The following is a 20,026-nucleotide window of genomic DNA, read 5'->3' on the forward strand; positions in this document are numbered from 1 at the left end:
CTCCCCTAATTAGTCTTTGATTCTCAAAAGGTCCTGATCCTGCTGCCATTCACTGACATGAAGAGCAGCGCTTACTCACATCAGTGGGAACAGGATCAGACCATTAAGCCTAAACTCACAGAAACAAACATTGGGCCACTTTTGCTGAGTGTGTGAACATGTACTCCTGCACATGCACAGCATTGGTCCTCAGGGGATTCTAGCCCACAGCAAGGACTGAGTGTTACCCACTAGTTGAATCCAAAAGATGACCGTCCTTGGTTGGCTTCTACTATATGAATCTACTCAGCTTAGTTTCCTAGATGTGGGCACTAGAGCAGGTTGCTTGCAAAGGTACGTCTGTATGCGACTGAACAGTATCATGGCATAACGTCGGCTAGAAGGTGGATATTGGTATATAGGTAACCACCAAGACTTTCAGCTCTCAGGGATACTAAAAGCAGAGAGAGGACCCCTCTCTCCCCCCCCCCAAAAAAAAATCAAAGGTTTGAGATAAGAATAAGTTTCGGATAATTTGCCTCCAACTGAAAAATAGCAAGATGGTGTATGGAGGAATTACAGTCTGAGTTCTACTCCTGTCCCAAACTCCCCAGTGTTAGCATAAGTAAACATGCTCCACAGACTCCATAACTACATTTTCCCTCTGTTGTACATCCAGCCAGACAAACCTCCTTAGGGAGTTGGTTGCAGCTTCCTGATCCTGAACCACACAGCTCCAGGCACAAATTAAAGCTGCAGAAGAGCAGCTATAGTTTACGCCAATTGGGAAAATCTTTGCTCCACCATGCCCCAACCTGCCCACACAGATTATGCAACACAAATGGTTTTAGTTGATGGGAGAATCTGGCCCAATATCACTCATAATATGCTTTACATTTATGACACATTTCATTTAAAGATCTCAAAGTGCTTTACAAAAAGAAAATAAGTCTTATCCCCATTTTACAGATGGAGAAATAGGCACAGAACGGTTATGGGACTTACCCAAATCACACAGAGAATCCGTGGTAGAGTTAAGAACAGAGACGACGGTCCCACATTTTAACCACAAAAGGATGCTGCCTAATCACTCCTATACAGACTCTACTATCCTTTTAGTTCCCACCCTTGCTAAGGTGTTTTGCTGTGACAGTTATTTATCATGAACAGTTGTCTTAAGCCAGCATGAAGTCACACAAGGTTATCACACTGAAAAATAAACACCTAATAAAGTAACTGGGGTTTTTAACTTCAGGCTTCTTGGACCCAACTTCTTTTAACGATTGTATAAAACCAAGTTAATTCAGTAGCTTTCCAGTTACTGGCTGGGAGATGACCTGATACATATTAAATTTTTGTCTAGGCATTTATTCTGCACTTACTGCCGTATTATCCAAGTATGCCTCTTGGCAAATTCTTTACCAGTTTCCATAGGCATTTCTGACCCATGTCAGTGCTTTGATCTTTGCAAATGGGTGATAATTTCAGTAACAGAGCAGAAATCTATAGATATGGCTTTTTTAGACAGGCTGCCCGGTTAACATTTGAGGAGGTTTGGCAGAGCCAATCTCCTGGATTTCTTTGCAATCCTGCAGAAGCTTGTATTTGATGCTGCTATTTTATCCCCTTCCAAAATGAACCTGGAAATATCTGTACAGAGATGAGGAGAAAAATTGTTAAAAGCACCTACTTGACTTAGGTGCTTATGTCTCATTGATTTTCAGTTGCATATTGTTGCTTTTGAAAATTTTATCTCAGAACAAGGCTGACATCTGAAGGGCATAGATACTAACAGAAGAACAGAATAGGATAGAATAGGAAACTTTAATGCTCAGTCTGCCAGGATTAGGGATACCACTGACCACTGCTTTAAATCTACTGTTTTTAAAAGTTTGTTCACATAGTTTGATGAAGTTGGTGTCCTACAGGAGCTCTTGGTTCAGGTGTGTTTGTCTAAGGCATCATCTTTACTCCTTTTCTAGCACTTTAGAGGAAGTGTGTCCTCTTATGACTTTGGCCTTTAATTTGTTTATTTTTTTTAGCTAGGATTAAGCTGAATTCCTCTACCTCCCAATAAATGCTAAACTAAACTCAAACAGCTCTAACCTCTGCTAGTGAAGATATGGGCAAGTAGGTCACTCAATATGCACACACACTTCACAATTGTTTGCTGTGACTACTCACAAATCCAAACACTTTGGATTTGTATATACAAAATCTTACAAAAACTTTCAACACATATATACTGATTAAAACTCAAACTATTATATTCTGGGAGATGTACCCTAAATCTACAAAACAGTGGTACTTATTCAGTATACTAACAGTAGCAGAAAAAATATGTATCACCATATGTGGCTCACAAAGCAATACCCTACAATAATTATATGTACAGATACAGTACAAGAGAGATATGGAACAGATCACAGCTTGGGCAGACGTGTTTGGCTTTAGTTAGTGAGCTGCCTTTAACATGCAAAAAACAAAAGAAATATTTCAATATCAAACTACCCTGTATTAATTACATCTAGAAAGATATGATTTGCCTATGGAATAACCATGTTATTCATCCTTACACAACTGGAGCACTTCTGCACCAAAGATCCACGTACCTGGCTGCATATAAACATTCTACAACTCTTCTTGATTCATCATTGACTAATACTGCACCTAATACTGTATATAAACTAGCAAATATAGTACTGCTATGTCAAGTGCATACACCAATTCTGTTTACAGATCCACACATAAAACCTGCACACACTTTTATGTTAACCTGTATGCTTACATATGCTTCCCTTTAACTATTCCTATGAAACAGTTTTTAAAATCACAATATTGCCACCATTTCATTAATAAGGAGGCCAACATCTGTGAACTCAAAGTAAAGCCACAGAATGACCCATTATAATAAACTGCAACTAAAAATGGTTATTCAGATATTGTTATTAAGACCTAAACCCTATGATGTGCTGTGTGAGCTAAATAACTCTAACCACCTCCTCATTTCAATCGGGGGGACAGATATCATCTCAATAAGAGGAACACTATACGCTCCAACACCCTGCATCTTTCCCATACACAGACAGAGAATTTAAAGAGGCAGAGAGAACAATAGTTCAGTTAAGTTCCACACACTGCCATGTGCACTTAAAGGTTCCATTCCAGGCCTAGTGAAAGTTCACATATCTGGTACTGCATATTGTACTGCTGTCCTTACAAGGGTTAGACAAACAGACCAGCGAATCCTGGCAAAAAGAAAATACATGCTGAGTTCATGTTGGGGCTATCACTCGGCTATTTCTGGAGCACCCGTAACTAAAAAAAGATCCAGTTCACACGAGTAGTTATTTTACCTTACTATCCCACAAGAACTAAATGCATTTTTTCCGATTACATTTTCCCACAATAAAATACACTACAAAATGTGACAAATACTCCTATAAAAGCATATTTATTAATATATACAGAAACCTAGGCATAAATAGAAACATATAAAAGGGTATGTTTATATATAGACATGTCAATTTCTAACTAAGGCTAGTCCATGGGATTGAAGTCATGTCTCAATTCATTCCTAAAAATTCTTGTTTTACAAAAATCAAATGCTGAAGTTACAGCCATCATCATATCCTGCCCCTTCATTAACAGCTTGCCAACAGTTCAGTTTATCTGAATTAAATAAGGGTCATTACATTTGGATAAAAGGGATTTTAGAGAAGAAAGGCAGTTTTCAATGGTAACGTTCCAGATACTTTTCTGGTATCTCTCAGGGAAATTAAACATCAATAGAAGTGATCTTTACAAAGTGACAAAAAAAGGGAGGGTAATTTGCTCCAGCTCTTTTCTAAAATATGAGAGCAAACGGCTGAAAATGCATGGATTCCCAATCCTGTTTCTCCTGATGTTAAAAACCACCAGAGTAGCAGCCGTGTTAGAGCAGCAGTCTTTCATCAGTCAGAAGAAGAGCAGCTGGGTAGAGAATTCAAAAACCAATTCACATTGTGTGAGTTTACATTAGCCTCCCATTAAAAAGTATCAACAGAGGAGTTGTTAGGAATAGACATCAGAGATCCTTGCATGCCAGCTAATTGCAGTGCAAGGTATAGTGGGGATTTTCTGAAATCAAGAATTAGAGTCTAATGAACTTCAGTAGCATTCTCCCATCAATATGACAGATCAGCATCACCTTTCATGCTTAGTTCTCATGCACAGTGTTACCATATTAGGCTGCTTTGATTTCTTATTTGAAAAGCAGAGGTGTTTTTCTCCCCCTTAGCCTTCCCACTATGTAGGGTAACTGTCAATCAAAGGTCTGGAGATATGTTGGACAGTGGACAAATGAATACAAGATTCTTACCATTGTACTTAAACAGTTCTCTGCATCCTAATGAATCCCAAAAGCCCTTTACAAACATTACTTATTTTACAAGTCACTCTGCCCCAGCACTGCAACGCAGTCCTCTTTGGGGAAACATAGTAGGTTCAACAGTTACCACACATATGCCAGGCTGTAGGGGGAACAGTTACACAAACTAGAATTAAGGCCAAGACACTGGGGTAAACAACCTCAGTTCACACCCTCTTGCAGAAAGGCCATGGACCCTTAAGAATCACAAATGGTCAAAATCTACATTCTACATTTCATCCAAGAGATGACATCTCTGACAGCTGAGGCATTAATGCAACTAACAGAAGAAAACCACTTACTGCATTAACCTGTTTCCTGAAGCATTCTGGAATTTCCTAAGAGGTCCCCCATCCAAGTATCACCAAAGCCAACCTGGATTAGCAAATGCTATATGAGGAGATCAAAGCTTGAGGCAGGATGACTACAGGTCACAATAAAGGAGGACACTTCTTACCAGTGGTGTTAGCAAGCAGTGGACCCACCGACGCAGGAAACACTGAGATTAAAGGTCAGACAAATAATGGCATATGATGCCTGGCACTCTTAGCCAATGAGTCTGTTCTCCTCTTGATGCTCATGTGTCACTTTCATTGATATCAATCAAAGCTTCATATACACACACAAAAGTCTCTAGCCTGCTTTCAGAAGCATATGTAATAAAACAGACTCCAGTAGGAACTCTATAATCCTAGCATAGGTTTATGGACCAGTTAATGTTACAAGACAGTTGGTCAACAGAAAGCTAGAAAGATTCCCTAGTAGAGATCTAGAGATCACGTAAACTCGGCTTCCACACAATCAGCACTGCTACTAAATTAAGCATCAGGATGATTTGGGTTGTTTTGTTTTCAAAGCTGTTTATTCCCTTTGCACATTAGTCCACAAGGCAGTGGTAGCCATGTAACTAGTGTATCTTGCAACATACTGCTCTGCTTTCCAGCTGAATGGAAGTTAGGGTTTGGCTACAATGTGTTTTAAAAAACATTTGGAGACTTAACAGAAACAAACTATGCGGGGGGGAACTGGATGAGTCTGGGTAGTTGCAAGTGGGATAGTTATTTGTATTACGGTTGTACTTAATCAATACCCAACTGACAACTGCATCTCACTGTGCTGTGCAAACACACAGGGATGGTCTACATTACAAGTTAGGTCAGTTTAACTACATTGCTCGGGGCTGCAGACACCTCTAAGTGAATGGAAGAATTTTTCCATCAACCTAGCTACCGCCTCTTAGAGAAGTAGGTTTACTAAAATGATGAAATAACCCTTTCCATCACTATAGTACCTATGCGACAGTGCTACAAAGTGCAGCTGCAGCTGTGCTCCAGCAGCATGACTAGTGTAGACATACCCAGAGAGAGATCCGGTCCCTGCCTCAAAAAGTTTACAATGTAAGGTAAGAGGAAACAACTAAATATAACACACTGGGGGAAAACATCATAAGAATGGCCATACAGGGTCAGAACAATAGTCCAGCTAGCCCAGTATCCTGTCTTCCAACAGTGTCTTCAGTCAGAATGAACAGAACAGGGCAATTATCAAGTGATCCACCCCATTGTCCAGGCCCAGCTTCTGGCATTCAGAGGTTTAGGGACACCCAGAGCATGGGGTTGTGTCCCTGATCATCTTGGCTAATAGCCATTGATGGACCTATCCTCCATGAACTTACCTAATTCTTTTCTGAACCATTTACAATTTTGGCCTTCACAACAAATCCTAGCAATGAGTTCCAAAGGGTAACTGTGTGTTGTGTGACGTAGTACTTCCTTCTGTTTGTTTTAAACCTGCTGCCTATTAATATCATTAGATGACCCCTAGTTCTTGTGTTATGTGAAGGGGTAAACAGCACTTCCCTGTTCACTTTCTCCACACCAATCATGATTTTACAGATCTCTATCATATCCCTCCCTAAATCATCTCTTCTCTAAAAGGAACAGGCCACATTCTTCTAAACTCTCCTTAGATGGATGCTGTGTCATACCCCAAATCATTTTTGTTGCCCTTCTCTTTCCAATTCTAATATATCTTTTTTGAGATAGGGCAACCAGAACTACATGCAGAATTCAAGGTGTGGCGTACCATGGATTTATACAGTGGCATTATAATATTTTCTGTCTTATTATCTATCCCTTTCCTAATGCTTCCTAATACTCTGCTAGCTTTTTTGACTGCTCAAAAATGTTGATCGGATGTTTTCAGAGAACTATCCAACGACTGCAAGATCTTTTTCTTGAGTGGTAATAGCTAATTTAGGCCACATAACTTTGTATGTATAGTTGGGATTATTTCTTCTCCAATGTGCATTAGTTTGTACTAATCAACATTGAATTTCATCTGCCTTTTTGTTCCCCAGTCGCCACGTTTTGTGAGATCCCTTTGTAACTCTTTACAGTCAGCTTTGGACTTAACTACCTTGAATAATTAGGGTTATAATAATATAAATTAGGGTTATAATAATATAAATCTGCCCACTCTATTTTCCACTGAATGCATCAGATGAAATGAGCTGTAGCTCACAAAAGCTTATGTTCAAATAAAATTTGTTAGTCTCTAAGCTGCCACAACTATTCCTTTTTTTTTTGCGCATACAGACTAACACGGCTGCTACTCTGAAACTTGAATAATTTTGTGTCAGCTGTGAACTTTGCCAACTCACTGTTTACCCCTTTTTCCAGATCATTTATGAATATGTTGAACAGCATTGGTCCCAGGATAGATCCTTGGGGGGACCCTGCTATTTACCTCTCTCCACTGTGAAAACTGATAATTTATTCCTACCCTTTGTTACTTATCTTTTAACCAGTTACTGATCCCTGAGAGGATCTTTCCCTCTTATCCCATGATGGCTTACTTTGCTTAAGAGCCTTTGGTGAGGGACCTTGTACTCGAACTTTCAGAAAGCCTTTGACACTATATCCATTGAATCACCCTTGTCCACACTGACTCCCTCAAAGAACTCTAATAGATTGGTGAGGCATGATTTCCCTTTACAAAAGCTGTGTTGACTCTTCCCCAACAAACCATGTTCATCTATGTGTCTAATTCATTTTTTTACCATAATTTCAACCAATGTGCCTGGCGCTGAAGTTAGTCTCACCAGCCTATAATTGCCAGGATCGCCTCTGGAGCCTTTTTTAAAAACCATCCTCACATTAGCTATCCTCCAGGCATCTGGTACAGAGGCTGATTTAAGTGATAGGTTACATACTGCAGTTAGTACTTCTACAATTTCATATATGAGTTCCTTCAGAACTTTGGGGTGAATACAATCTGGTCCTGGTGACTTATTACTGTTTATCAATTTCTTCCAAAACTTCCTCTACTAACACCTCAATATGGGACAGTTTCTCAGATCTGTCACCTAAAATAAATGGCTCAAGTGTGGGAATCTCTCTCATTCTCTGCAATGAAAACTGATGGAAATAATTCATTTAGTTTTCTGCTATGGCCTTGTCTTCCTTGAGTGCTCCTTTAGCACCTCGATTATCCAGTGGCCCTACTGATTGTTTGGCAGGCTTCCTACTTCTGATGTACTTTAAAAAAATTTGTTGTTAGTTTTTGTCTTTTGCTAGCTACTCTTCAAACTCTTTTCTGGCCTACCTAATTAGACTTTTACACTTGACTTGCCAGAGTTTTTGTTCATTTCTATATTCCTCAGTAGGATTTGACTTCCAATTTTAAAAAGATGGCTTTTTGTCTCTAACTGCCTCTTTTACGCTGTTTAGCCATGGTGGCATTTTTTTGGTCCTTTTACTTTTTTTTAACATGAATATACATACAGTTTGAGTCTCTACTATGGTGTTTTTAAAAAGTTTCCATGTGGCATGTTAGTCACTCTTGTGACTGTTCCTTTTAATGTCCATTTAATCAGCCTCCTCATTTTTGTGCAGTTCCCCTTTTTGAAGTTAAATGCTACTGTGGTGGGTTTCTTTAGTACAGTATTTTCCCCACTACAAGGATGTTACATTTAATTCTAATATAGTCGCTATTACCTACGCAGAGGTCACTAGAGGGAGGGCAACATTTATGTAGGCTACCAATGTGCTTAACCTGATGGTCTGCATCCTTTACACTTCTTTTTTTGTAAATATCTATAAATAAATGTCAGCAAATTTCCCTGGCCAGTATCAAATGGCAATTTCCTGTAGGCATCCCAGTAGAAGGGATCTTGTGGGAAAGATTTGAAGGAAGAGTCTAATGGCTTTACAGACTAGACTAGGGAATGTGTTCCGTGCATAGGGGACAGTGTGAAAGCGCTTGCAGGAAAAGAGAGCAGCTAAAACTGACTCTGTTTGTGCAACCATGGGGGTGGGTGGTTCAATAAAGTACAAGAGCTGTTAAGAAAGGAGCAGCAGAGTGCCTTTACTCCTTAAAATCACCCCATCAAACTTGGTAAAAATTTCTGGGTCAGATGAACAGAGTGAGACCATCTGCTAGGTACTGGGTGGGCTTCAGTGAAAGCCAGCTGGTGTTTGCAGTTCACTTCCTAAAAGGTAAAACAGACATTACATGAACTTCTGTCACTAATCGAGCCCTTTGATAGAAGTTTCAGGGTCCAAATACTGAATGACCCATGGAGACTCAACACCCCTTGAGTGTGTGGGGGAGGGGGAGGGGATGGGGAAAGGGTAGGGGGGAGAGAAAAACTTACTCTGTTCTGCCCATTCAGTACCTGTTCTGTGGGTAAAGGGCTTCAGTCTCCACGACTATCAGCCTGATACCTTTATTCAGCACTGACCTCATGCCAAAGAAACATCACTTTCCCCACCCATCTCTTGCTCCTTTAACCATCTTCCAGCAAAATATGAAGCATATGTGCAAAAAGCATAAATAAACACAGCTCCTTCCCCCATGATGAGGGTCTGATCCAATCTCTGAAACTATGCAAGTAGGAACTCAACATAAAGAAAACTCATACCTTTAACAATGGGATTTCCCCATCCATTAGCCTTTACTATCACACCAGTTTCTTTGTCATAAAGGAGGGGAAGTGGATTCTTTCCACAAGGTAGAGTTAGTCAGACAAAGAATGAGCTAGAGCAAAAAGGTAGTGATCACAAAAGGTCAAACACTAGATGGCACTGTTACTGAAATGTCTAAAGGTACTAAAGGAAGGTGCAGATAGCAAGAAGGTAACCTGACAAAGTAAATGCACTGAACTGAAAGAAAAATATCACCTCAAAGCAGCTTAAAATTTTCAAGGGGAAAGTGCACTTAAATGTTGAAGGATTTTAAGAATAATAACTGGACAGAAAACACTAGTTAATGGCAGAGGTACATTGGGGTGGGGTGAAATGGTGAGATGACAGATAGGACTATCACAAGCTCTGGGTTACTGATGTCAGCAGGTCACTTGCCCCAAGAAGAATGTTACTTACTAGAAAGTGAGCGTGAAAAGCAAGTACCCATGGGACGAGGCAAGAATCTTCCAGTTAAAAGGAAACTATGATGTTTGAGAGATATAACTGAGGATTGGACAGCCTGTGAGAGTTCATGCAGCCCAGGAGAGTTGTGGTGCTCCCCACACTATCTACAATTTGCCTCTCTCTCCTCTTCATTAACTGATCAGTTACCCCTGAAAAGAGAGGGCCTTCTATGTACAGGAATCTCTCCAAATCATACTGACTTGCCCACTGGGTTCCGCCAAGCCTCTCGTGAGAAAGTCTCCTGAACCCTGTGGACAATGAAAGCAGCCCTTTTTCCATCCCTCCCAAAGTATTTAAAGACTTTAATTTTCCCATCTCTGTTTTGGTTCATCTCTCTCTTCCTATAAATAGAGAAGGAGCAGTGCACCCATCTCCTCTTCATTTTTCGGGTGGTCTAATATTGTATGCATGCTGGAATGTTTTTCTAGTAAACGATAAGCGATGAGAAACATGTCACAGACAAAGGATGAGTGACCTTGAGCTCAGAGAGATACGAGAGAGGGGAGCTTTCTCCTCTTTCCCAAGCGGCAGGTATCTTTTCTCTGGACCAAAGGGTTGTGTTTTGGAAACAAATGTATCTATTTCTGTCATTTCCTTTAGACTTACAGTCTTCATAGGGCTGATAGTGAGACTGACTACAGTGTCTGAGAATGACAATTTGGCCCCATCAGAAAGCATTTCCAATCTAAATATGAGATTTTCAAAGGAAATGTGCTCCTGCTGCTAAGCACATGTCTGAGTGGACTAATGCTGTGATCCCAGAGCCTCCGCTTTAATCCAGTGACTCATAATCGAGTTAGCACTTTGGGTGGAGGGCCAAGTCTTCTGAATTCAATTGAACACACCGCTGAGGGACTGAAATAGAACTCAGCAGGCATTCTAGCTGCCATGGGAAAATAGTAGGGTAACTAGTCAACCCACCCTTTTGAGAAGAGCTGAAAGAAGGCATGCAGCCTTGAGCCTCACCCATAGGTGGTGCTGTGGCTAATTATACAACTATGAAAGGTCCCAAGAAAGCCAAAAAATTCCTATAAGTGAGTGAGGAAGAGCCAGAGTGGGGGGAATAAATGCTGGGCCCTATTGGTTTGGTCACAGAGCTGGCTTCATACATCACCCACTCATGAGTGTAGAACATAAGACACTACATGACCAACAGTAAAATATATATTTTAGGTTGTTCACACTGGACTGGTGAACAGGCAGGTCTGCTGTATATTCATTTCAGTTAACTGAGGGAGAAGTTGGAGGGGCACAGGGGAAGAGAGGGAAAGAATTAATGAATTCCAGAAGGCAATGGTCCTCAATATCTTTTTAAGAACAAGAACTGCAGTCAAGGGTTTTAAATGGAAACTGACTGAAACCTCAAAATCTGGCTCTGAATTTGAACACCCCAATGGTCAGAGTTAATTAGATTTGGAACATCTTAAAAATCAAAAATATCGTGCAAGGTCTGGACCAAGCTACCTCCCACTCCAAATATGTGAGCCCCTGAAAGCAGAGGATGGTAAAATGGAGCTTTGATCCAAAGTCACCTGTCCACTTTCTCACCCTGAAGTTGCAATGCTGCCTGCCAGTACCTTAAGAGAGCTGTTGGCAGTGTCACACAGACTGGTTGGCAAAGTGAATGAGAACTAGCTACTTTAACTTTCTAAGCAGTATTCATTGGGCAGTCAGGTTCTTGTAGAGCTGTCAGGGCCCTTGACTCTTGGCTAGCCTAATCCATTAGAAGGTAAATCCTTTCCAGAAAACATTCCTTACTGCCTGAAAAAACTCCTTTGGCAACTGAAGGCCCATACTTTAGAACAGGAGCCTGAGAGGAATGTTCTCTGCTGCTCCTGATGGGGGAAGACAGGACACAGCTGGTGCCCCCAGCCTCAGCATATGAAAACCTCCAATGAACAGCCCTGATTTGAAGGGGGAATGGGAAAGCTGAGCAGAGTATGGGGGGCACTCACGAGCCCAAGATGAAGGGCACCCAGACTCCCAGTCTGCTGTCACAGCCATGGACCTTGTTCCACAAGGCCCTTCCACCTCCCCTGAAAAAAGTCTGAGCCTGGACCTGTACCAATCAGCCTTGAAAGAGTGCAGAAGGGGGCATTATGGTTATGGCAGCAGGAGTTTGCCAGTGAAGAAATTTGGACTTAGCCACATATGTGGCATTTTCTGCCTACCTGGTTACAGCTCCATTAAGTGCAAGATGAACAAACAAGAAGTACAGGTCTGCGCCCTCAATCACTCTGTCTAGCAATCTGAACAACAGAGGGAAATCCACTGGGGCCCAGACTGTGGAACGAGAGGAACTGGACCCATTTCATGCTTCTTGATTCATCATAAGAGCAGCCCCAAAAAAGGTACAATCCAGTTTTTAAAACTCTTCCGCAGAACACCTTCAAGGGAACAGTTTGCCAAGGCCTACACAAAAGGTGCTTCTTTAAATACATTTTCCTACATTCTTCCTTCCTACCTCCCTACAGCAGAAGAAGTTTTGAAATACGGAGAGCTAGCTCAAGTCACATTATCCAGGCATGTTGCTGTTAATAGGCTTTTGACCACAGCGGGTGCACACCATCTTTCTTGCGTGCACATGTACCAAACCTGTTTATCAGCTAGGGCAATATGGTTCACTCTAGATGATGGAACAGCCCTTCACCACTGCTTTGGTACTAAAAATAAGACCATAAAAATATAAGTTTAGAACAAAAAAAAAAGTGAACTAATGGGATCCCACTCCTAACATTTTTCACCCATTCTTGTGTTTAATCCTGTAAAGTCACTGTAACTCTAGTGCAACTTCTCAAATATGCAGGGACAAATTTGATTACAAAGCAAGTACGGTACGACGGTTAACTGTTCTCCAAACAGAGCCATCATTAAGTTGATTCTAAGTTACATTCATTAGCAGATGATGCCTTCTGGGGACACAGTCAAGCCCAATGCACGACGTACTTTAGAAGTGTTGAGAACCTAGGAACTTTCGTGTTGTTTTTATTCTTCAGATCACATAGAAAAAAGTCTAACACACTGCTGCTAAAAATGTTAAAGGGAACCACATGATATTACATAAAAGAAACTTTACATTAAAAAATTTCTCTCCTCCTGTTATTACAAGACATGCCCAAGATTACTGTAACCAGTAATGGGAAAATACTTTTTTATTCTTACTTTGTGCATTTGACAGCACTTTGTTTATGGTCAGCTTCATTGTTTCCCCTGGCTGTATGGGTTTTTCACTCAGCAACATGGAAGCAAAAAACAAAAGAAGGAATCTTATAGTAAAACCATTCGGAACTAGTAGGGAGACCCAGGGGCACTTATACACTTGTGCTTGCTTTAAACTCAATTTTATGGAACTGACTAAATTTCAAGCTGGTGGTTTCCTATTAAATATATCAAAATTAGATGCTATTTCTGAGCCACCCCTCCTCCTTCCCTCTCAAGAAAATTATACTGCAAGTATGCCCAGTTAAACAGGCCTATCTTCTTCTCATCCTCCAAATTTCTCTGATCACCCATAGTTTGGAGGACCAGCAAAGACCAGCTAGCTACCCTCAGAAATTCTGGCTACAGGGATGAATATATTACTGAATCCAGGCACAGTACTTCCTCTGCCCCTGTACTTGGCACTGTGAAAAATAAGACACATTTATTCAATGTCCAAATGCTTGACACTTCTTTTCACGGGGACTTATGATATAGCTTACATAAAAAGGGTTCAGACGTGCTGGAAAATGGAGTCCTTACAGATTACAGTTGCTTACTGAAACATGAGGGCACTGCAAGCTGCTCCATTTTATGCAGATACAGCCCTTCTACACTTGGCAAGTTGCCAAAGTGGCTGTCAGCTTGGCAATGTTTATGCCTTCCTAGTTTATGGCATCTTCAATAGCCAGGACCAGTGATCTAGTGCAAGACCTTTAAAAGAAAACATAACCATTCTAGAAGTCTGAGTTGTCAAGGTTCCTTCCCCACTCTGAATTCTAGGGTACAGATGTGGGGACCTGCATGAAAGACCCCCCTAAGCTTATTCTTACCAACTTAGGTTAAAAACTTCCCCAAGGTACAAACTTTGCCTTGTCCTTGAACCCTATGCTGCCACCACCAAGTGTTTTAAACAAAGAACAGGGAAAGAGACCACTTGGAGACATCTTTCCCCAAAATATCCCCCCACGCCCTACACCCCTTTTCCTGGGGAAGGCTTGATAAAAATCCTCACCAATTTGTACAGGTGAACACAGACCCAAACCCTTGGATCTTAAGAACAATGAAAAAGCAATCAGGTTCTTAAAAGAAGAATTTTAATTAAACAAAAGGTAAGAGAATCACCTCTGTAAAATCAGGATGGTAAATACCTTACAGGGTAATCAGATTCAAAACACAGAGAATCCCTCTAGGCAAAACCTTAAGTTACAAAAAGACACAAAAGCAGGAATATACATTCCCTCCAGCACAGCTTATTTTACCAGCCATTAAACAAAAGGAAATCTAACGCATTTCTAACTAGATTACTTACTAAATAACAAAAGTTCTGAGACTGCATTCCTGGTCTGTTCCAGGCAAAAGCATCACACAGACAGACAGACCCTTTGTTTTCCCCCTGCCAGCCTTGAAAGTATCTTGTCTCCTCATTGGTCATTTTGGTCAGGTGCCAGTGAGGTTACCTTAGCTTCTTAACCCTTTGCAGGTGAAAGGGTTTTGCCTCTGGTTGAAGGGATTTTATAGCGCTGTCTACAGAAAAGTGGTTACCCTTCCCTTTATTTTTATGACATGAGTCAAGCACAGTGTAAAATGGATTTTGAAACCCAAAATGCTATCCTTGTGGTACCACTCACACCACAGCAGGATATCTTGTTGACATCCAGTTTGGCTGTTAGAATACGCTCTGGGCTAAAATGTCGCCTATGAGAGCTCAGCCTCAGCTCATATTTCCAAATGAATTCACTAACAGTCATTGCCTTAGTCAAGTACAAAATACAGCAAAGAGAAACCATATCACAATTTAAGATGCTTTGTGCTTATTCAATCACCTGTAATGTATTTTCTGTGGCTCATGTGTTCCTAAAAAGGACTGAATGCACCAGGTACATTAAAAAGGGGAAATCAAGGCTCATTGGTTGTAATGCCATCAAAATCAACAGCTGAAAAAGCTAAGGGGAACTGCCATTTCTGAGGCCAGGGACTGGTAAAGTGGGAGATAGTCCCCAGGATCTAGTTTTCCTTCTACAGCAGCAGTTTTGTGATCTGTTGATATTTCCCTCACATAGGTAGTTCTGGCAATTAAATCTATTTTGGGGTGAATGTGATCTTCACCCCAGAAGTTGCTGTATTTCAGTGGTGCTGTATGTGTTTTTAAAGCAGTTTGGGATGCCTCAGGATATAAAGCATTACAGCAATGTATTAACAAAAACTCATCTCCTAATCCTGACATGAGTCCCAGAGTATCTGCTTAACCAAGGATTACCAAGTGTACTCTATCAATGCACAGGTAGACCGAGTCCCTACTCCAGGAACAAAGCAAGATGTGGCTTCCCTAAATGATATTAATTGACCCCCTTGCTGACAGTCTCAGCAGAGAAGCCAAGAACAGAGTAGACCACAGAGATTTAATGACCCTCTTCATCCTTAGGTAATAGGAGGTAACAGTCTGCGCTCAAGAACTGAAATGACAGCAGTTATTGCCGGTTTTCAAAGCTCGATTCACCAGGAGATGGATTCACTACAAAGGACAGCAACTCCCCAAGAGGGGAAAGGGAAGTCAGAAGGGAGCTGCACATGTTGCAACTGGAGAAATGCCAATGCTAGCCTGGTTGGGGGGGAAGGGACCACATTGTTTGAAAGCTTGTGGTTAATTACCTCTCTGTTGGCAACAGATATGGTAACCAGAGGCAGACCCACGATCTAAAATGCACTCTCCTTCAAACCTTGATTTTATAAGTAGCCACCTCTAGAATGAAGGGCAGGGAGGACATAACAAAGATAGGGAGCTTAGGTGATCACAAATATCAACTGTTGTAATTCACTCCTCCAAAACTACTGCATCTCAATATTCAACTGAGAGTGCAGGGAACTTCAACCTCCATAATGCCAAAGGAAGCTCAGTGTTATGGATCAGCCAACAAATACACATTCCCTCCAACAAAATTAGTTCAGAGCGTAACAGGGCTTTGTGTGAGAGCATGTGTGTGGTTTTTCCCAAAAATCTTCCGATTCCCTTTCCATCAGCAGCTTTCCCATCACAGAATCTGTTGTTCCACTGAAAGACTCCAGTTTAAGTACGCTTGTTACTGAAATCTTCTTTGCTCAAATCCTCTTCTCTCCCTCAAAGAGAAACACATCAACTGACACCCGTGTTCCTGGCCTCTTTTGCAGGAAATGCTCTAGTCTACTGTGTACTACATAGGTTCTTATATTATGCTCACCACTATTGTACTGCCAGTCTAGTACTGGAAGCTATTGGGAATCAAATAGACTCTGCTTATCTCATCATTCCCTACATAAGAAAGATCTTTCTTTAGGCTAGCAGCAGAAAGTATTGGATCTTGCAGCTCTAGCCCACTAGACATTTTCAGTGTAAAGCAGCAATTTCACCATTTAAAAAAAAAAAAAAAGACACGTACTGAGTAGAAATTTTATGCAAGAGCTCCGATTAGCGTGAAGGCACAAAACCACTCAGCCTTTTATAGGGCTTTAGAAGTCCAAACGCAACTTTACTGTGAACAGGGAAGGAAGAGTGGGAAGCTGGACTGCATGTTGCTTTTGGCAGAAATGGAGAAATCATGATTGGGGGTCATTTGAACTCTTCCCCTACAAGCTCTTTTACACTAGGGAGCTTAAGGAAAACTGTAGTGGAAAGTAAGAGATTCCAATTGCTACATTCAACTACAAAGAAGAGTCAAACTTTTAACATCTTACAAGTAATTTCAAAAGGTATTAGACCTAATGAACCATTGCAGTTTCCCCTGTAAAAACCTGCAGCTCTGTCTGAATTAAAGTCCAATCTAGCTGTTAACCCCTGCAATGCACAATGACCTTTTTATTTTCCACTGCTCTTGCAATTTTCCAGCAGTTTGAGTTCATTTGGGCTAATTGTCCCAACACAGAGCTGCAGATGGAAAATGTTGCTGCTAAGTTGTTCCGTTCACAGCCCTTTCGGCCTACCCTGGTTGTGTCAGGTTCTACCTATTTTCTCCGTTTCCTTTGGCAGCCCAACTTCAGGCCTCCAGTGCTACTCTACTTTCAGCAGTCACACGCCACAGACTACATGAGCAAACTCTACGAGGAGGCCATTGACCTTTCATCTGGAGTGCTCCATCAAGTGCACAGGGTTTGCTCCTGGGCACCTTTCCTTTGCTGCACATCATGGGTTGGTAGCTGAGCGGACGCACATTGAGCCACCTAGAATTGCTCTCCAGTCCTGTGTAAGAGAACACACTTGCTGACCACTTTGGAAACCGACACTCCTTGCAGTTTCATTATGGAGCAAAAGCAGTCACTCCATAGTTAACGTTGCATTGACTTTCCATTATAAATTGGATTTTTGACCCCACCTTTAAAATCCAGAAAACGGCATATCAATCTCAAAATTAGTATTTTGAATCCAGCATGGAGGCTGAATTTTTCTACTGAATTGAAAGTTAATTGGACAAGCAGTTCTTTAATTCTGACACTACAAACCGGAACTGCTAGATTCAGTTTCAAAGCACATGCACAGAAAGGAGGCCATGCTTCTACACACTTTAGAGATCTGCACGAGGGGGATGGGGATATCAAAAGGCATTTGTCATCCTGTGACCCTGCTGAGGTCTGGAAGGGAGAACCCCCCCAGGTATGTCTACACTGCAGTGGACAGCGAGCCTCCCAGCCCACGTAGACAGACTTGCACTAGCTTCACTCGAGTTAGCGTGCTTAATATAGCAGTGTGGATGTTGCAGCACAGGCCTGGGTCTGAGTACTTATAAACTGCTCTCAAATCCCCAGTTAGTCATTGGTTCAGCCAGGCTATAAATACTTAGCTCTTTTACTCTTTCCTCATTAGTCAATGCCTCCAGCTCCTTAATCATTTTTTGTTGCTCCTCTCAAAATTCTCTCAAGCTGGTTGTGATCTTTCATGTACAGCAGGCCCCCGGAATTGCTGGCAGTACTCTAGGTCCAAAGAGCTGCTCTAGGAAACAAGCAGCGTTCTTTACTACAAAAATACAAGTGTTACAGTGAGATGGATGGTTGCAGAGAAATAGAATTTACTGTATACCATATGTCCAAGTGAACACTCCAGTTTATGCCTTTTAGTGCTTCTTTAACTAGCCCCCTACAGATGGCACTGTACCATCATCTACAGCACTCCTGCTGGGCAAGTCCAAGCTTGGAGCTGCTAAGAGTTCCTAACACACAGAGTCAGCCGTGAACAGCCAGTTGATGCCACATGATGGAGTTTCCCCACTGTCGGATGATGAAAGCACCAAGGATATGATGATAGGGACACAGAACAATGACAATGGCTGGGGGGCACAATGCTCTTGTACATCAAAACCTCTCTATTTAAGATTAGGAGGAGACCTAATGGAGGGGGCAGATTATCCCACATCAGCCTACCACAGGATTCTGGCACCTTATCTGAAGCAAGTGATTCTGGCCACTGTTGGAGACAGGGTATTGGACAAGATGGACAGTGGATCTGATCCGGTCTGACAATTCCTATGAGAGGCAACAAGGGAACCTCACAAGAAACCAGGCATCTCATGTGACATACGTTGGACTGACATGTCAGATATTATACAAATGCAATAAAAACTGCAGATATTTTTCCTAAACGATGCCAGGTATTTATATTACCTTCTCTGTGACTGTTTTGCATCCAATAAAAGCACACTGGGTAGAAAACATAGTAGTAGAAGTTACCCTTTGCTCTTGGTGAGAGGAATAATTAATTGATCTGGCACTTCCCAAGACAAGTTCTGCAGAAAAGGACCTAGGGGTGACAGTGGACGAGAAGCTGGATATGAGTCAGCAGTGTGCCCTTGTTGCCAAGAAGGCCAATGGCATTTTGGGATGTATAAGTAGGGGCATAGCGAGCAGATCGAGGGACGTGATCGTTCCCCTCTATTCGACATTGGTGAGGCCTCATCTGGAGTACTGTGTCCAGTTTTGGGCCCCACACTACAACAAGGATGTGGATAAATTGGAGAGAGTCCAGCGAAGGGCAACAAAAATGATTAGGGGTCTGGAACACATGACTTATGAGGAGAGGCTGAGGGAGCTGGGATTGTTTAGCCTGCAGAAGAGAAGAATGAGGGGGGATTTGATAGCTGCTTTCAACTACATGAAAGGGGGTTCCAAAGAGGATGGCTCTAGACTGTTCTCAATGGTAGCAGATGACAGAACGAGGAGTAATGGTCTCAAGTTGCAGTGGGGGAGGTTTAGATTGGATATTAGGAAAAACTTTTTCACTAAGAGGGTGGTGAAACACTGGAATGCGTTACCTAGGGAGGTGGTAGAATCTCCTTTCTTAGAGGTTTTTAAGGTCAGGCTTGACAAAGCCCTGGCTGGGATGATTTAACTGGGAATTGGTCCTGCTTCGAACAGGGGGTTGGACTAGATGACCTTCTGGGGTCCCTTCCAACCCTGATATTCTATGATTCTATGATTCTATGTGTGAAAGGGAGAAGTACTTGGCTCACACAGGCCCATGTTTATTAGCAGTGAATTCAATCCATGGTGTATTTTACCCACTGCTTCTTAATTTCCCTGCCTCTCAGCTGAATAGATCTGTAAGATAAGCATTTCATCTCAACATTCCATGACTGCTGAATCTTTTTTGCTTTTGATTCACTACTCTTATTAGGTGAGGGCAAAATTTTACCCGTAGATGCACATATACAGTTCCTACTGACTCCTAAAGCAGATTTTCATTAACTAGTGATTTCAGGTGCTGAGCCTCAGACACCTTAAAGGAGCCTGAGTTTCATGAAGTGCTGAGCAACCACCCTCTGAAAACTGGGCTCATTTAAAGGCTCTCAAGTTAGGAGACTGAAAATTGAGGAACCCAAGTATCACTTTGCACTTTTGAAAATCTTGGACTACGATAATAGAAGACTAGCATTTTATTAACATAATGGTGTCACTGTGCCCACCACTGAAATACATCCACCTCTGGGTGAAACACAGAAGCTGTTTAACAGTACACATCAACATTCTGCAATAGTTTAAGACCTGG

The 20,026-nt window shown here is 41.6% G+C and overlaps 1 protein-coding gene across 2 annotated transcripts in view; it reads right to left on the minus strand.

Annotated features, from left to right (window-relative positions):
- CNNM2 (cyclin and CBS domain divalent metal cation transport mediator 2) overlaps window positions 1-20,026 on the minus strand; it is a 186,232-nt gene that overhangs the window by 43,463 nt on the left and 122,743 nt on the right. The window lies entirely within an intron of this gene.

This window comes from Lepidochelys olivacea, assembly GCF_965140295.1.
Source record: "Lepidochelys olivacea isolate rLepOli2 genome assembly, chromosome: 7".
Classification (NCBI taxonomy): domain Eukaryota; kingdom Metazoa; phylum Chordata; order Testudines; family Cheloniidae; genus Lepidochelys; species Lepidochelys olivacea.